Consider the following 15,065-nt stretch of genomic DNA (forward strand, 5'->3'; position numbering starts at 1 on the left):
CAAGCCAAGGAGAACAAAAGAGTTAATGTGAGGCATCTGTCAATGAAGCAACTGAATGACAGATTGGAGAAAATTGAGGTCAAGGAAGACCCCAAAAGGAAAAATAATAGAAATGGGAAAGTAGGAATTAACAAATATTACAACTACACACCTGATAAATATGCACCTAGGAAAATCTGTGTTAAGTGTGGTAGTGTTAATCATTTGTCTGTTAGTTACATATCTGATGTACCTGCACCCATGCCTGCACCTCCCTCAATTCCCAACATGTCCACAATGCTTGTGAATTTTATGCCTGCACAAACTTTGAATGCACAATTTGCTAATATACCATTTGCACAAAATCCTTACTATGCTTCATTCAATATGCCTCAAATGCCATTTAGCATGCCATACTGGAATAATATTGTAACACCCCCAAATCCGGGGTCGGGGATTCGGGTTGTCACGAGTTCCATTTCCTTTATCAATACTTTATCTTAACAGTCAACCAACTACTGAGTACTGTGACCCCACAATATACACACACACACACCACAAGTTATAGTCTCAGAGATGAATATCAAAAATAACACAAGTCATTTTATTCCACAATTATAAATTGTTACACCTTAAAAGGGTTTCTAAATAAATTCACATTTCTTTGCCATTATTACAATTCATAAAGATACATAAGTCTGGTACATTAAAAGTTGAAAGCCTAGCCTATTGGTAGTTTCGACCTCAGCTACAGCGACATCAACGCCTATAGGAAACTGCGGAACGTTTCCTATCCGCTCGCAAATTGGGAGCTTGGTCCTGTTCATCTTGTCTGTCTGTTGTTGTGTGATGAAAGAAGAAAGCAAGGGTGAGCAACAAGCCCACCGAAATAATATGTATAATAATTAACAATATATGAGCATTCTCATAGTACTCATGAAAGTCTTGGTCAAGAAGAAATGAACCAAGTTGATATCTTAACGCGACCAAGTCACAAAATATTCAGTATATATACCTATATACTTTTTACAATCTTTGAAATCCTCTGACATGTATAATATACACAGAGTTCCAGTTTATAAATGTATAAAAATATCGTTGCAAGGTGATCTCATATATCTAACCTTGTCTCAACGTTTTTCTGAAAATCTTTGACATGCACAAGATAATCATTTACTAGATATAAGTTTAAAAGATGAAGTTACAAGATACTCCAATATACTTATAACTTTTCTGAATACTACTTGAACTACCACCGTTCAATGTATAAATAGTTCATCCCATAGATTAAGCTACAAGACAAAACTTGTATAGAATCAATCTTTGAAATATCATCAAAATAAAATAAAGTTACGAGATACTTTATTTGATAAAACCATCATTTTGAAAACTCGACCCTGCCAACACTCAACAATCGCCCAGCCGTAGCCTTTCTATCGAAGTGCTCTGGGTAGTGTTGCAGAAATATCCAATTGGATGATGAACTCATTACAGGAGTTTGCCAAGGAAAGGAAAACTCACCGATATTTTCCAGGCGGTGCCTGTTAATGGATTAACTTGTTCCAAGAATTTTGCTTCCCAAGTGTTGGTTAAGTAATCAAAAACTCTTTTATCAAAACAACAACCTTGTTGCAAATATAAAATACACCACAGAGCCGGATCCCTCAGGTTTTGAGCGAGTATTTAAATCCCCTTCGAAAGGAAGATCTTAAATATAAAAAAATGAGTTTTGGGATCCGCCCTAACCTTTAAAAATCATTTTGAAGACTCGAAAACATTTTTAAGAATGTTTGGAGTAATGCTGATTTAGTAAAATAAATCAGTCCCGATATATTAGAAAATGTTAGGAATATGTGTATTAGTTTGATGATAAGTTAAGCAAAACACTTAAGTAGAAATCTAGTGTTTGTAGCCTCAACGGATAAGACCATCTTGGCTATCCGTTGAAGGAGTAGCTTTACTTAGCAATAAGTTTAGTATTGTAGCACATTTCACTCTCTGGTATCAAGCTGTAATTCTTAGATGTTGTTAGGAAATAATCAGTCATGTTGACTACTAATGGATGTACAAATAGGAGGGCTAATTGTAAATATTTCATGCCTTGTAATTTTGTATAAGTGAAGAAGTGTCAACGGATATTGAAGACCTTCAACGGATAAGAAACAATGCTTCAACGGATAATATCCATCAACGGATAAATGCTTCAACGGATAATATCCATCAACGGATAAGTGCTTCAACGGATAAAGACTTCAACTGATAATGCATCAACGGATAAAGCTTCAACGGATAAAGCCTCAACGGATAAGGCATCAACGGATGAAAGCTTCAACGGATGCTTAGTTCATTAGCAGTTGATAGTGACAATTCACAAGCTGACAGAGGCACATGGATTGACAGAGACATACTGGAATGTGGAAGCCTCTAGGAGGAATCAAGAAAATGCAGCATTTCCATTCTGATGCAAACAAGGAAGTATTCAAAGATTTACAGATTACTCTAGATTGCATTGGATAGAGAAATGAAGAAGAAACATGTGAAGAATCTTTTCAATTGTATTTTACAGTTTGTCTTCACTTGTAAACTTGGTGATATATAAACCAAGTAGCAGCTAGTAATTAGATATGAATTTTCCTTGAGCTGTATAGAAATATCAAAAGAGAAAATCATCTAGTTTGTACTAGGAAGCAGCTGTGATTTAATTCTTTGAATCACAGATTTTCTGAAATAACACATCTCTTGTGGAACAACAAATCCACCAGAAAAGTTTTTTTTAAGTTCTTTGTGTTCATTACATTTGTGTTTGAATATATATCTGTCTGCATCAGCTTCAAGCAATTCACACACATTTGATCACTCAAACACTTAGCCTTAGAAACTGCTCAAAACTTGAAAAAGTTTTGAGATTTACATTCAACCCCCCTTCTGTAAATCTCATTGTTAGTCCACTGGGAATAACAATTGGTATCAGAGCGAGCTCTTAACATACAAAGAGTTTAAAGATCTATTCTGCTAACATCATGAGTGCACAGAAGAATCCTCTTGCTAACATCATGAATAGGAAGGATATTGGTGTAAAGATCCCAGTCCTGGAAAAAGATAATTATCATCACTGGAAAGTGAAGATGCATTTACATCTTCTTTCTCAAGATGAAAGCTACATCAACTTTATTGAAAATGGTCCTCACATCCCTCACAAAGTAGCCACAGCTGCTACTGCAACAGTTGCTGTTGGACAATCCATTCCCAAACCAAAAGCAGAATGGACTATTAAAGACATGGAAGAAATCCGCAAGGATAAGAGAGCCATGAACATTTTGTTTAATGGCTTAGATCAAGATATGTTTGACAATGTCATCAATAGCCAAACTGCAAAGGAAGTTTGGGATACTGTACAAATCATCTGTGAAGGTACTGAGCAGGTCAGAGAAAACAAGATGCAGCTTCTTATTCAACAGTATGAATATTTTCACTTTGAAGAAGGTGAATCACTAAATGATACCTTCAACAGGTTTTAGAAACTGTTGAATGGATTGAAGCTGTATGGTAGAGTGTACCCAGTCAAGGATTCCAACTTAAAATTTCTTAGGTCTCTGCCAAAGGAGTGGAAGCCCATGACTGTCTCTTTGAGAAATTCTCAAGATTATAAGAACTTCACACTTGAAAGATTATATGGAATTCTGAAGACTTATGAACTTGAAATGGAGCAGGATGAGCTGTTGGAAAAGGGAAAGAGAAAAGGAGGAACAGTTGCTCTTGTAGCTGACAGTGAGAAGATGGAAGCCAGTAATGAGGAGAAGACAATGCCAAGTCTCAAAATTGGTACAAGCAAATCAGAATCAAGCAAGGGTAAAGAGCAAGTTGCTGAGGATGAAGACAATTCCAGTCAGGATGAATCTAATGATATTGAAGAACATTTGGCCTTTCTGTCCAGGAGGTTTGCAAAAATGAAGTTCAGGAAAAACACAAAGTTCACTAAGCCAAACAAAAACATGGTGGACAAATCAAAGTTCAAATGTTACAACTGTGGCATTAGTGGACACTTTGCAAGTGAGTGTAGGAAGCCAAATTCTGAGAAAAAGAAATTTGAGCAAGTTGATTACAAAAAGAAGTATTTTGATTTGCTCAAACAAAAGGAAAGAGCTTTTCTCACTCAAGATGATTGGGCAGTAGATGGGGTAAATGAAGATGATGATGTGGAATATGTCAACCTAGCCCTGATGGCTAATTCTGATGAAAATGAAACTAGTTCATCAAGCAACCAGGTAATTACTACTGATCTCTCTCAGCTTTCTAAACATGAATGCAATGAAGCCATAAATGATATGACCAATGAATTATATCATTTGCGTGTTTCCCTTAAATCACTAGCAAAAGAAAACACTAGGATCAAGGAGAATAATGTGTTTTTAAGTGATAGGAATGCTGTGTTAGAGGATCAGGTAATTGAGCTTGAAAAGATGAAACTTAAATGCTTGACTGTTGAGAGTGAACTAGCAGAAGCTGTTAAGAATGTAGAAATTCTTTCTACACAGTTAGAAAGTGAGCAAGAGGTAATCAAGGCCTGGAAAACATCTAGGGATGTTAGTGTTCAGATTGCAAAGGTTCAGGGAATTGAATCATTCTGTGAGGATGCCTGGAAGAAAAACAAAAAGGAGTTAGAATTAATTGATGGATTGTCAACGGATGTGGAATCAACGGATGATGAAAGTTATCCGTTGAAGGAAGAAAAGGAGCATCCGTTGAAGGCTCATCAATTAAAACAGGCAAGTTCTTTTAAAAATAAAAGTCTCAATAAAAAGAATGATTCAACTCTCAAGAACTTTGTCAAAGAAGGAGCTAGCACATCCAGAGATGTCAGTAAGGTGAATATAGGACACATGACTTTAGATCAGCTAAAAGATAGGCTCAAGTTGGTTGAGAATAAGAAGGAAACTAAAAGAAAATCTAAAAGAAATGGGAAGGTAGGGATTAATAAACATAACAATTACACACCTGATAGGTATGCTCCTAGAAAAAGCTGTGTGCATTGTAAAAGTGTTAATCACCTATCTGATAATTGCAAATCTGCTAAAAATGCTCCCATGCCTTCAAATCCCTCCATGCCTAAAATGTCTATGTCACCTCTGCATGCTATGCCTGTTATGTCTCACCAGAATCCCCATGCACATTTTGCAAACATGCCATATATTAACAATCCTTATTTTACTACATTTAGTATGCCTCAAATGCCATACAATATGCCTATGTGGAATAACATGTTTGCACAACCTATGCCTTATCAAATTCAAACAAATATGTTAAATGATTCTGTGACTAACCCTACACTTCAACCAACCACATCTGAGACCAAGGGTGATCCAAAGTTACCTAAGTCAAAAGATGCAGGAGGAATGAAGTCTAGGAAAAAGACTAACAAGGCTGGACCCAAGGAAACTTGGGTACCAAAATCAACTTGATTGATTTTGTTGTGTGCAGGGACAAAGAAGAAATCTATGGTACTTGGACAGTGGTTGTTCAAGACACATGACAGGAGATTTCACCCTGCTCACAGAGTTTAAGGAAAGAGCTGGTCCTAGCATAACCTTTGGAGATGACAACAAAGGATTCACTATGGGATATGGCTTGATTTCAAAAGAAAATGTCATCATTGATGAAGTTGCATTGGTTGATGGTCTCAAACACAATTTATTGAGCATCAGTCAACTATGTGATAGAGGGAATACTGTTTCCTTCAATTCTGAAGCCTGTATTGTCACAAGTAAAATGGACAATAAAGTGGTTCTAACTGGAGTTAGAAAAGGGAATGTGTACTTAGCTGATTTCAACTCTACAGATGCAGAATCCATAACTTGTCTTCTCAGCAAAGCAAGTCCAGTTGAAAGTTGGCTATGGCACAAGAAGCTGTCCCATTTGAATTTCAAGACAATGAATGATCTAGTCAAAAAGGACTTAGTTAGAGGAATGCCTCTAGTGGAATTCACAAGGGATGGGCTGTGTGATGCTTGTCAGAAAGGAAAGCAAAAGAAAGTATCATTCAGTAAGAAGCTTGAATCTGCAATTGATGAACCACTACAACTTCTACACATGGATCTTTTTGGACCAGTCAATGTATTGTCAGTTTCAAGGAAAAGATACTGCCTAGTGATTGTAGATGATTTCTCAAAGTTTTCATAGGTTTATTTTTTTAAATCAAAGGATGAAGCTAGTGAAATCATCATCAATCATATCAAGCAAGTCAACAATCATCCTGATTTCAAAGTAAGGAATATTAGGAGTGACAATGGAACTGAGTTCAAGAATTCAACCATGAAGTTGTTCTGTGAAGAAAGTGGGATCATGCATGAGTTCTCAGCTCCAAGAACTCCACAACAAAATGGTGTGGTGGAAATGAAGAACAGAGCACTAATTGAAGCTGCAAGGACAATGCTTGAAGAGTCAAAACTCCCAACTTATTTTTGGGCTGAGGCTGTCAACTGTGCATGTTACACTCAGAATATTTCTCTAATCAATCAGGCAAAATGCATGACTCCCTATCAATTATTCAAGAGAAGAAAACCAACTTTAAACTTTCTACATGTCTTTGGTTGCAAATGCTACATCTTAAGGAATCAATCTGATCACAAAGGGAAGTTTGATGCAAAGGCTGATGAAGGAATATTTGTTGGTTATTCTGCTGGAAAATCATATAGGGTCTACAATCTAAGAACCAACATTGTCATGGAATCTGTATATGTTGTATTTGATGATAAAAAGATTGATGGACTAACAGATGAGGGATATCATGAAGGACTCAAATTTGACAATATTGAGATATACTGTGATGATAGTGAAAGTGAGAATGATGAAGAAGGCATCTCAAGAAGAATTCAGAATCTGCCTTTGGATAATGCACAGAATGCTGCATCCGTTGAAAGTCATAATTCAGCTTCCGTTGAAAGAAGCATTGCAGCATCCGTTGAAAGACAAAGTGCATCATCCGTTGAAGTTCATAATGAAACATCCGTTGATCGCAGTCTGTCAACGGATAATCAATTCACTTCATCAGTTGATAGAGCTCCCAATTCCTTTCAAAGGATCAGCAACTCAGGGGGAGTTTCAACAAATCAACATTCTATCTCACATCATGACAATACTGAGGCAACCTCATCTAGGGCTAATCTACCACCTCAAAGGAAATGGACCAAGAATCACCCTTTTGAACTGATCATTGGTGATGCTACATCAAAAGTACAAACTAGAAGGGCTACTCAAGATGAATGTCTGTATAGTAGCTTTCTATCACAGGAGGAACCTAAGAGAGTGGAAGAAGCTCTATTGGATCCAGATTGGATTTTAGCAATGCAAGAGGAGCTAAACCAATTTGAGAGGAACAAAGTATGGAAGCTGGTACCCAAGCCAAAGAACAAGAGTTCTATTGACACAAAATGGGTATTCAGAAATAAGATGGATGAAAATGGCATTGTCATAAGGAATAAAGCCAGATTGGTTGCTAAAGGCTATTCTCAACAAGAGGGAATAGATTTTGATGAAACATTTGCTCCAGTTGCCAGACTTGAAGCCATCAGAATCTTTCTAGCCTATGCAGCTAATGCCAATTTCAAAGTCTATCAGATGGATGTTAAGAGTGCATTTCTAAATTGGGAATTGGAGGAAGAAGTTTATGTAAGCCAACCTCTCGGTTTTGAAGATCAAAATTTTCCAGACCATGTGTATTATATGTTGAAAGCACTCTATGGACTAAAGCAAGCACCTAGAGCCTGGTATGAGACTTTGTCAAAGTTCCTTCTAGATAATCATTTCACAAGAGGTACTGTTGACAAAACTCTCTTCTTTAGAAATGTTAATGGCTCTAAGATACTTGTACAAATTTATGTAGATGATATTATATTTGGATCTACAGATGATAAGCTTTGTAAAAAGTTTGCTAAATTAATGCAAAGTAAATATGAAATGAGCATGATGGGAGAGCTAACTTACTTTCTTGGTTTACAAGTTAAACAAGTTAGTGGTGGAATTTTCATTAGTCAAACTAAATATATATATGATCTTTTAAAGAAGTTTGACTTAATGGATTGTTCACCTGCAAAAACTCCCATGGCCACTGCCACTAAGCTTGAATTAAACAAGGCTGAAAAGTCTGTGGATATTACAAGTTATAGAGGCATGGTTGGCTCACTTTTATATTTAACTGCTAGTAGACCTGATATAATGTTTTCTACATGTCTCTGTGCTAGATTTCAAGCTGACCCTAAAGAATCTCACTTAGTGGCTATTAAAAGAATTTTCAGATATCTCAAGGGGACTCCAAATCTAGGAATTTGGTACCCTAGAGAGTCTGGTTTTGATCTAATTGGCTACTCAGATGCAGATTATGCAGGTTGCAAAATAGACAGGAAAAGCACAACAGGCACCTGTCAATTTCTAGGGAACAAGCTTGTATCATGGTTTAGCAAGAAGCAGAATTCTGTTTCCACATCAATAGCTGAAACTGAGTACATTGCTGCTGGTAGTTGCTGTGCACAGATACTATGGATGAGGAATCAACTATTTGACTATGGTCTGACTGTTGACAAAATTCCAATATTCTGTGACAACACAAGTGCCATTGCCATTACTGAAAATCCAGTGCATCACTCAAGAACCAAGCACATTGATATCAAGTACCACTTCATTAGGGAACATGTGATGAAAGGTACAGTGGAACTTCATTTTGTTCCAAGTGAAAAGCAGATTGCAGATATATTTACCAAGCCACTTGATGAATCAACATTCACAAGATTAGTAAGTGAGTTAGGTATGCTTAATTATTCATAATCTATGTCTTCTATATAATCTGTCTTGAAGCCTGAAATGAAATTTGCTGCAAGAACAAAGTTGGCTTTAATTAAGACTTATCCTATCAACGGATATTCTCTATCCGCTGAAAGCCAAAATTGTTCTATCAACGGATATTCATTATCCGTTGAAAGACAAATACATTTCTGGTAATTTTATCCTTCAACGGATAAAATGGCATTGTTCATCAACGGATAACTATTTCCCTTATCCGTTGAAGTGTCACGTCAGTTACTATAAGTGAGTCACAGCCGTTGATTCTTTTACTCAACCGTTGATACAGATATACAGTGTTGTATGTAATTGTATTTAAGGTAGTTTTCAGAATGTCTACAGTTTTCTTTGTTCTTGAACGGCTGTAACTTACTTAAAAGTATCATTTAATCATTTTATTTACGTTTTAATTCAAGAAAGTATAAAAGCCCAATTGAACTCTTATTCTCACTTTACGCTTTCTTGCAATTCTTATTCTCTTTCTCTCTAAATTTTCAAGTTTTTCTCTGCAACCTCTACTCACAACAATGGCACCAGTAGTCAAAATTATGTCTCAAACAGGATTTGTTTATGAAAAGAATAATTTCATAGCCTTGGTTGAAAAGAATGAAGCCCATTCTGATTATCACAAGATGATGGACTTCATCAAAAACTGCAAACTAAGCTATGCAATGCTGGAAGCCCCAACCATCTACTGTGAGGTGATTGAGGAGATTTGGACAACTGCAGAGTTCAACTCCACAGATATGACTATTGCCTTCTCTCTCAAAGGTAAGGACTATTGCATTAATTGTGATGATTTACAATCTTGCTTTAAGTTGCCTGAGAATAATGCCATGACACCACACACTGATAAAGATGTCTCTGCTATGCTAGATTCCATAGGCTATGCTTTTGATTCTGCAAGTTAGGTAGTATTAGAAGGAAAGGCCTTAGGAAAGAATGGAGTTTTCTTGGAGATGCCTTTATTAAGGTTTTCTCTGGGAAGATTAGCAATTTTGATGCTATAACTTCATCTCTTGTTAATATGCTCTATATGCTAGTTTCTGATAGGTACTTTAATTTTAGCAACTGTGTTATGCTAGAATTAGGTTCCAGATTAGGTAACAAAGCTAATAGACCACATAACATCTACTATGCTAGATTCTTTATGTTATTGGCTAACCATGTTGCTGAAGGTTTGGTTATATCCAATGAGAATAATAAACTCAAATGCTGGGCACAAGAGAAAAGGGTCCTTGCAGACCTTTTGAGAATGATGTTAGATATATTTGATAATGTCATGGCTAATATGTTTTATGTTTAGCTTTCAGATCTTATGTGAACAGGATAAATCAGTACTTAATTGTTGATCAGTACTTATACTGGAAGTCAGGACTATCAGTACTTATATTATCAGGAGATAATCATCAGAAGATAGATATCAGAACTTAAGTGCTGAAGGACAATCAGATAAGGACAGTAGCTGATTAAAGGAAAGAAGATTGAGATAAACATAAGAAGAGATATGCATGAAGAAGGAATTCCGTGAAGAATGGAATACTTGGAAGAAAAGATATCTGATTGATATATTTTAGGAAGCAGAATTATACTCCATATCAATTAGCGATTATCTTGTAACTGTGTAGTATATAAACACAGACATAGGGTTTACACTATAAGTGTTATCATTATTAGAAAAGATTATACATTGTAACCCTAGCAGCTCTCATGATATTTGTTCATCACTGAGAGGTAACAGTTTCATACTGTAACAGAGTTTATTGTTTCAATAAAGTTTGTTTTCTGTTACTTAAGTTCTTAAAGTTCGATTTGAGTGTACTACTCACTGTATTCACCCCCTCTACAGTGTGTGTGTGACCTAACAATTGGTATCAGAGCCTATCTGTTAACTTACATACAGTTAAAGATCAGGACACAGAAACTCCAACTAAGCCTACCACAACTGAGGAACCACCAAAGACACAAATTCAGAGTCGGTATGAGACCATCAGAGTCCCCATACTGAGACCATCTGAATATCCCATATGGAAGGTAAGGATGACCATGTTCCTGGAAGCAACAGATCCAGAATACCTGGATAGAATCAAGGAAGGTCCTCACAAACCAACCAAACTCGCTGTTGCAGTTGCAGGTGAAGCAGCAATGACCGTACCAAAGGAGAAGAGTGATTATACTGCTGAGGACATAGCATCAATTGCTAAGGATGCTAAGGTACGACACTTACTGCATAGTGCCATTGATAATGTAATGTCAAACAGGGTAATCAACTGCAAGACTGCTAAGGAGATATGGGATGCTCTGGAAACAAGGTGTCAGGGAACTGACACAATTAAGAAGAACAGGAAGACAATACTCACTCAAGAGTATGAACACTTTGACTCAAAGACTAATGAGTCATTGAATGATTTATATGATAGATTTGTCAAACTTTTGAATGATTTGTCATTGGTTGATAAAGAGTATGATCTTGAAGATTCAAACCTTAAGTTCCTGTTAGCTCTTCCTGAATGCTGGGATTTGAAGGCAACGACAATAAGAGACAACTACAATCTTGATGAAACAACTCTTGACGAAATCTATGGAATGCTCAAGACTCATGAGCTGGAGATGGAACAAAGAAGCAAGAGGAAAGGAGGAAAGTCAAAGACAGTTGCTCTTAAGGCTGAAGAAGAATTCCCCAAAGCAGCTTCCTCGAAGAAAGACAAGGGTAAAGCTCTTTTCATAAAGTCTGATACTGAGTCATCAAGTTCTGAGAGTGATGATGACTCAGATTCTGAAAGCTTGCCTGAGACTGATGTTGATGAGGAGATGATGAAGCTGTGTGCTCTTATGGTGAAAGGAATCACCAAGATTGCATACAGGAAGTTCAGAAAGGGAAAGAAGTTTTCCAGAAAAAGCATAAGTTCTGATAAGAAGAATTTCAGAAGATCTGAAGACATAGGAGGAAAGTCTGACAGAGGAGATTACACCAATGTTAAATGCTATAACTGTGGTGAGAAAGGCCACATATCTCCTGACTGCAAGAAGGTAAAGGGTGACAGAGGCAAGGCTCTTGTCACAAAGCAGAAAAGCTGGACAGACACTTCAGACTCTGAAAGTGAGGAGAACTATGCATTGATGGCAAATGCTGATAAAGAAAGTGCTGAGAGCAGTTCTGAAGCTGCTGAAACAAAGGTACCTCAGACTACTTATGCTTTTCATACTGATGATATTAATGAGTTGAGAAGATATCTTAAAACCATGTTTGTTAGCTATAGAGACCAAACTTTAACATGTGAAAGATTAACTTCTGAAAATCTTGCATTTAAGAAAAGGAATGATTTCTTAGAAAAAGAGTTAGTCATGTTCCATCAAACTCAGAAGGATAGAGATGATGTTTTTTATGTTAGGGATGAAGTGCTAAAAATGAATGAATCTCTAAAAACTGAGTTAGAAAAGGAAAGAGAGATAATCAGGACTTGGACTAACTCCGGCAGAACAACTCAAAATTTGCTAAGTAGTGAAAATTGGAAAGAGGGCTTAGGTTATGGAGAGAATAAGAATGATAAAGGAACTGAAGAAATTAAGCCTGTTGTTAAGCAAAAGCCAAAGTTAAAACCTGTTAAGTTTGTAACTGTAAAATCTGATAATGAGAAATCAGAAGTTAAAGAGGAATTAACTTCTGACAAACTAAAACAGGAAAAGACAGCTGAAGTAAACATAGGCTTAATGACAAAGAAGCAGCTTAAGCATAAGCTGAAAGATGTCAAGAATGCAAACAAGGTACAATCACCTAGGAAAAATAGGAATAGAAAGGAAGGTGTGAATAAAAGCAATGATTATAAACCTGTTCCTGATGCTCCTAGGAAAACATGTCATAACTGTGGAAGTTCTAACCATCTGGCTTCTTTTTGCAGGAAAAATAAGAATATTAACTCCTTAACTTCAAAATCAGGAGTTAAGAGTCAGTCTGTTAGATACAAACCACAAAATCCTTGTTTTCATTGTGGTAGTTTATGGCATTCCATTTATACTTGTAAGGAATATCATATTTTGTACTATGATTATTATCAAATAAAACCTTCTTTGAAGAAAGTTTCCATTGTTCCTTCTAGTGTAAATTCTGATTCAAAGTCTGATAATGTAAATTCTGATAAGAAAAATGTTAACATAAACTCTGATGCTAAATCCGCTGCAAATGTTAACAAACTTAATAAGGCCAAAGGATCCAAACAAGTCTGGGTCCTTAAAACTAATAATTAGTGGTCTTTGTGATTGCAGGGCAACAGGAAAAATATTCTAGTTCTAGACAGTGGATGTTCAGGACATATGACTGGAAATAAGGCCCTGCTATCAGACTTTGTGGAGAAAGCTGGCCCAAGTGTTTCTTATGGAGATGGCAACATTGGAAAAATATTGGGATATGGCAATATCAATCTTGGAAATGTCATAATTAAACAAGTAGCTCTGGTCTCAGGACTTAAACACAACCTACTGAGTATAAGTCAAATCTGTGACAGAGGTTATCATGTTGATTTCTTTGAAGAACACTGTGAAGTTGTGAGTAAATCTAAAGGCAAAGTTGTTCTAAAAGGATACAGACGTGGTAACATTTATGAAGCTAAGCTTTCAACAAGTACTGATGGCTCTGCAATTTGTCTGTTAAGTAGAGCATCAATTGAAGAAAGCTGGAATTGGCATAAGAAACTCTCTCATTTAAATTTCAACAATATAAATGAACTGGTCAAGAAAGATCTTGTGAGAGGAACGCCAAACACAGTATTTGCTCCTGATGGTCTTTGTGATTCATGTCAGAAAGCCAAACAAAGAAAATCTTCATTCAAGAGCAAGACTGATTCATCAATTCTTGAGCCTTATCATCTTATACATGTTGATCTATTTGGTCCAGTAAATGTCATGTCTATTGCAAAGAAGAAGTATGCGTTGGTCATAGTGGATGAGTTCACCAGATACACATGGGTGTATTTCTTGCACACAAAAAGTGAAACTGCATCTATCTTGACTGATCATGTCAAACAGCTGGATAAAATGGTCAAAGATTCTGTGAAAATTTTAAGGAGTGATAATGGCACTGAGTTCAAGAATTTGATAATGGAAGAGTTCTGCAAAAGCCATGGAATAAAGCAGGAATTTTCTGCTCCTGGAACTCCACAGCAAAATGGAGTTGTTGAAAGGAAGAATAGAACTCTCATTGAAGCTGCACGTACAATGCTTGAAGAAGCAAAGCTTCCAACCTATTTCTGGGCTGAAGCTGTGCAGACTGCTTGTTTTACTCAAAATGCAACACTCATTAACAAGCATGGAAAAACACCATATGAGATGGTGAAGAAAAAGAAGCCAAATCTGAAATATTTTCATGTATTTGGATGCAAGTGTTTTGTTCTCAAGACTCATCCTGAACAGCTATCAAAGTTTGATCTAAAAGCTGATGAAGGAATCTTTGTTGGATATCCACTTTCCACAAAAGCCTTCAGAGTCTATAATTTGAGAACAAAAGTGGTCATGGAATCTATCAATGTCTCTTTTGATGACAAGAAGATCACTGGTCTTAAAGATTTCGTTGACCATGATCAGCTGAGATTTGAAAATGAAGACTCATATTCTGATACTGAAAATCCTGACAGTCTAAGTCCTGATACTGCAAACTCTGATGGATTAAACTCTGATGTTATTGAAACTGTGGTGACTATGTTAAAGGAAGATGCACCTATGCAGGGGGAGCATACTCAAGATCCTACCACATCTCAAGAAACATCCGAACATACATCTGGCTCTTCAAGTTCTGATTCGTCAAGTTCTGATAAGCCAAGTTCTGATAGTGCTGAAAATCTAAATACTGAAGAATCCAACTCAGAGAGCATAGTTTCAGGGGGAGCATCAGAAAATGAAAATGAAGATAGCATGGATCATGGGGGAGCATCCAGTTCTAGAGAAAACCTTCCATCTGCAAGGAAGTGGACAAAATCACATACACCTGATTTGATAATTGGAAATCCTGATGCAGGTGTCAGAACTAGAACAGGTACTTCAAATGAGTGTCTTTATAATTCTTTTCTCTCTCAGACTGAGCCAAAGACAGTGGAAGCTGCCAATTTCTTGGAGGCAGATTGGTTTCTTGGTACAGCAAGAAACAAAAGTCAATTTCCACATCAACTGCAGAAGTAGAGTATATTGCTGCAGGAAGCTGTTGTGCACAGATTCTTTGGATGAAGAATCAGTTACTGGATTATGGGTTAATATATTTCAAAATC

At 36.6% G+C, this 15,065-nt stretch overlaps 1 long non-coding RNA gene across 1 annotated transcript in view; it reads right to left on the reverse strand.

Annotated features, from left to right (window-relative positions):
• Nucleotides 1-665: 665 nt before the first annotated feature.
• Nucleotides 666-15,065, reverse strand: part of LOC141706147 (uncharacterized) — an 83,052-nt gene continuing 68,652 nt past the window's right edge. Inside the window, exon 3 of the long non-coding RNA XR_012568672.1 lies at nucleotides 666-815. This is a non-coding gene — a long non-coding RNA (uncharacterized LOC141706147). The remainder of the gene's footprint in view (nucleotides 816-15,065) is intronic.

This window comes from Apium graveolens, chromosome 2 (assembly GCF_009905375.1).
Source record: "Apium graveolens cultivar Ventura chromosome 2, ASM990537v1, whole genome shotgun sequence".
NCBI lineage: Eukaryota > Viridiplantae > Streptophyta > Magnoliopsida > Apiales > Apiaceae > Apium > Apium graveolens.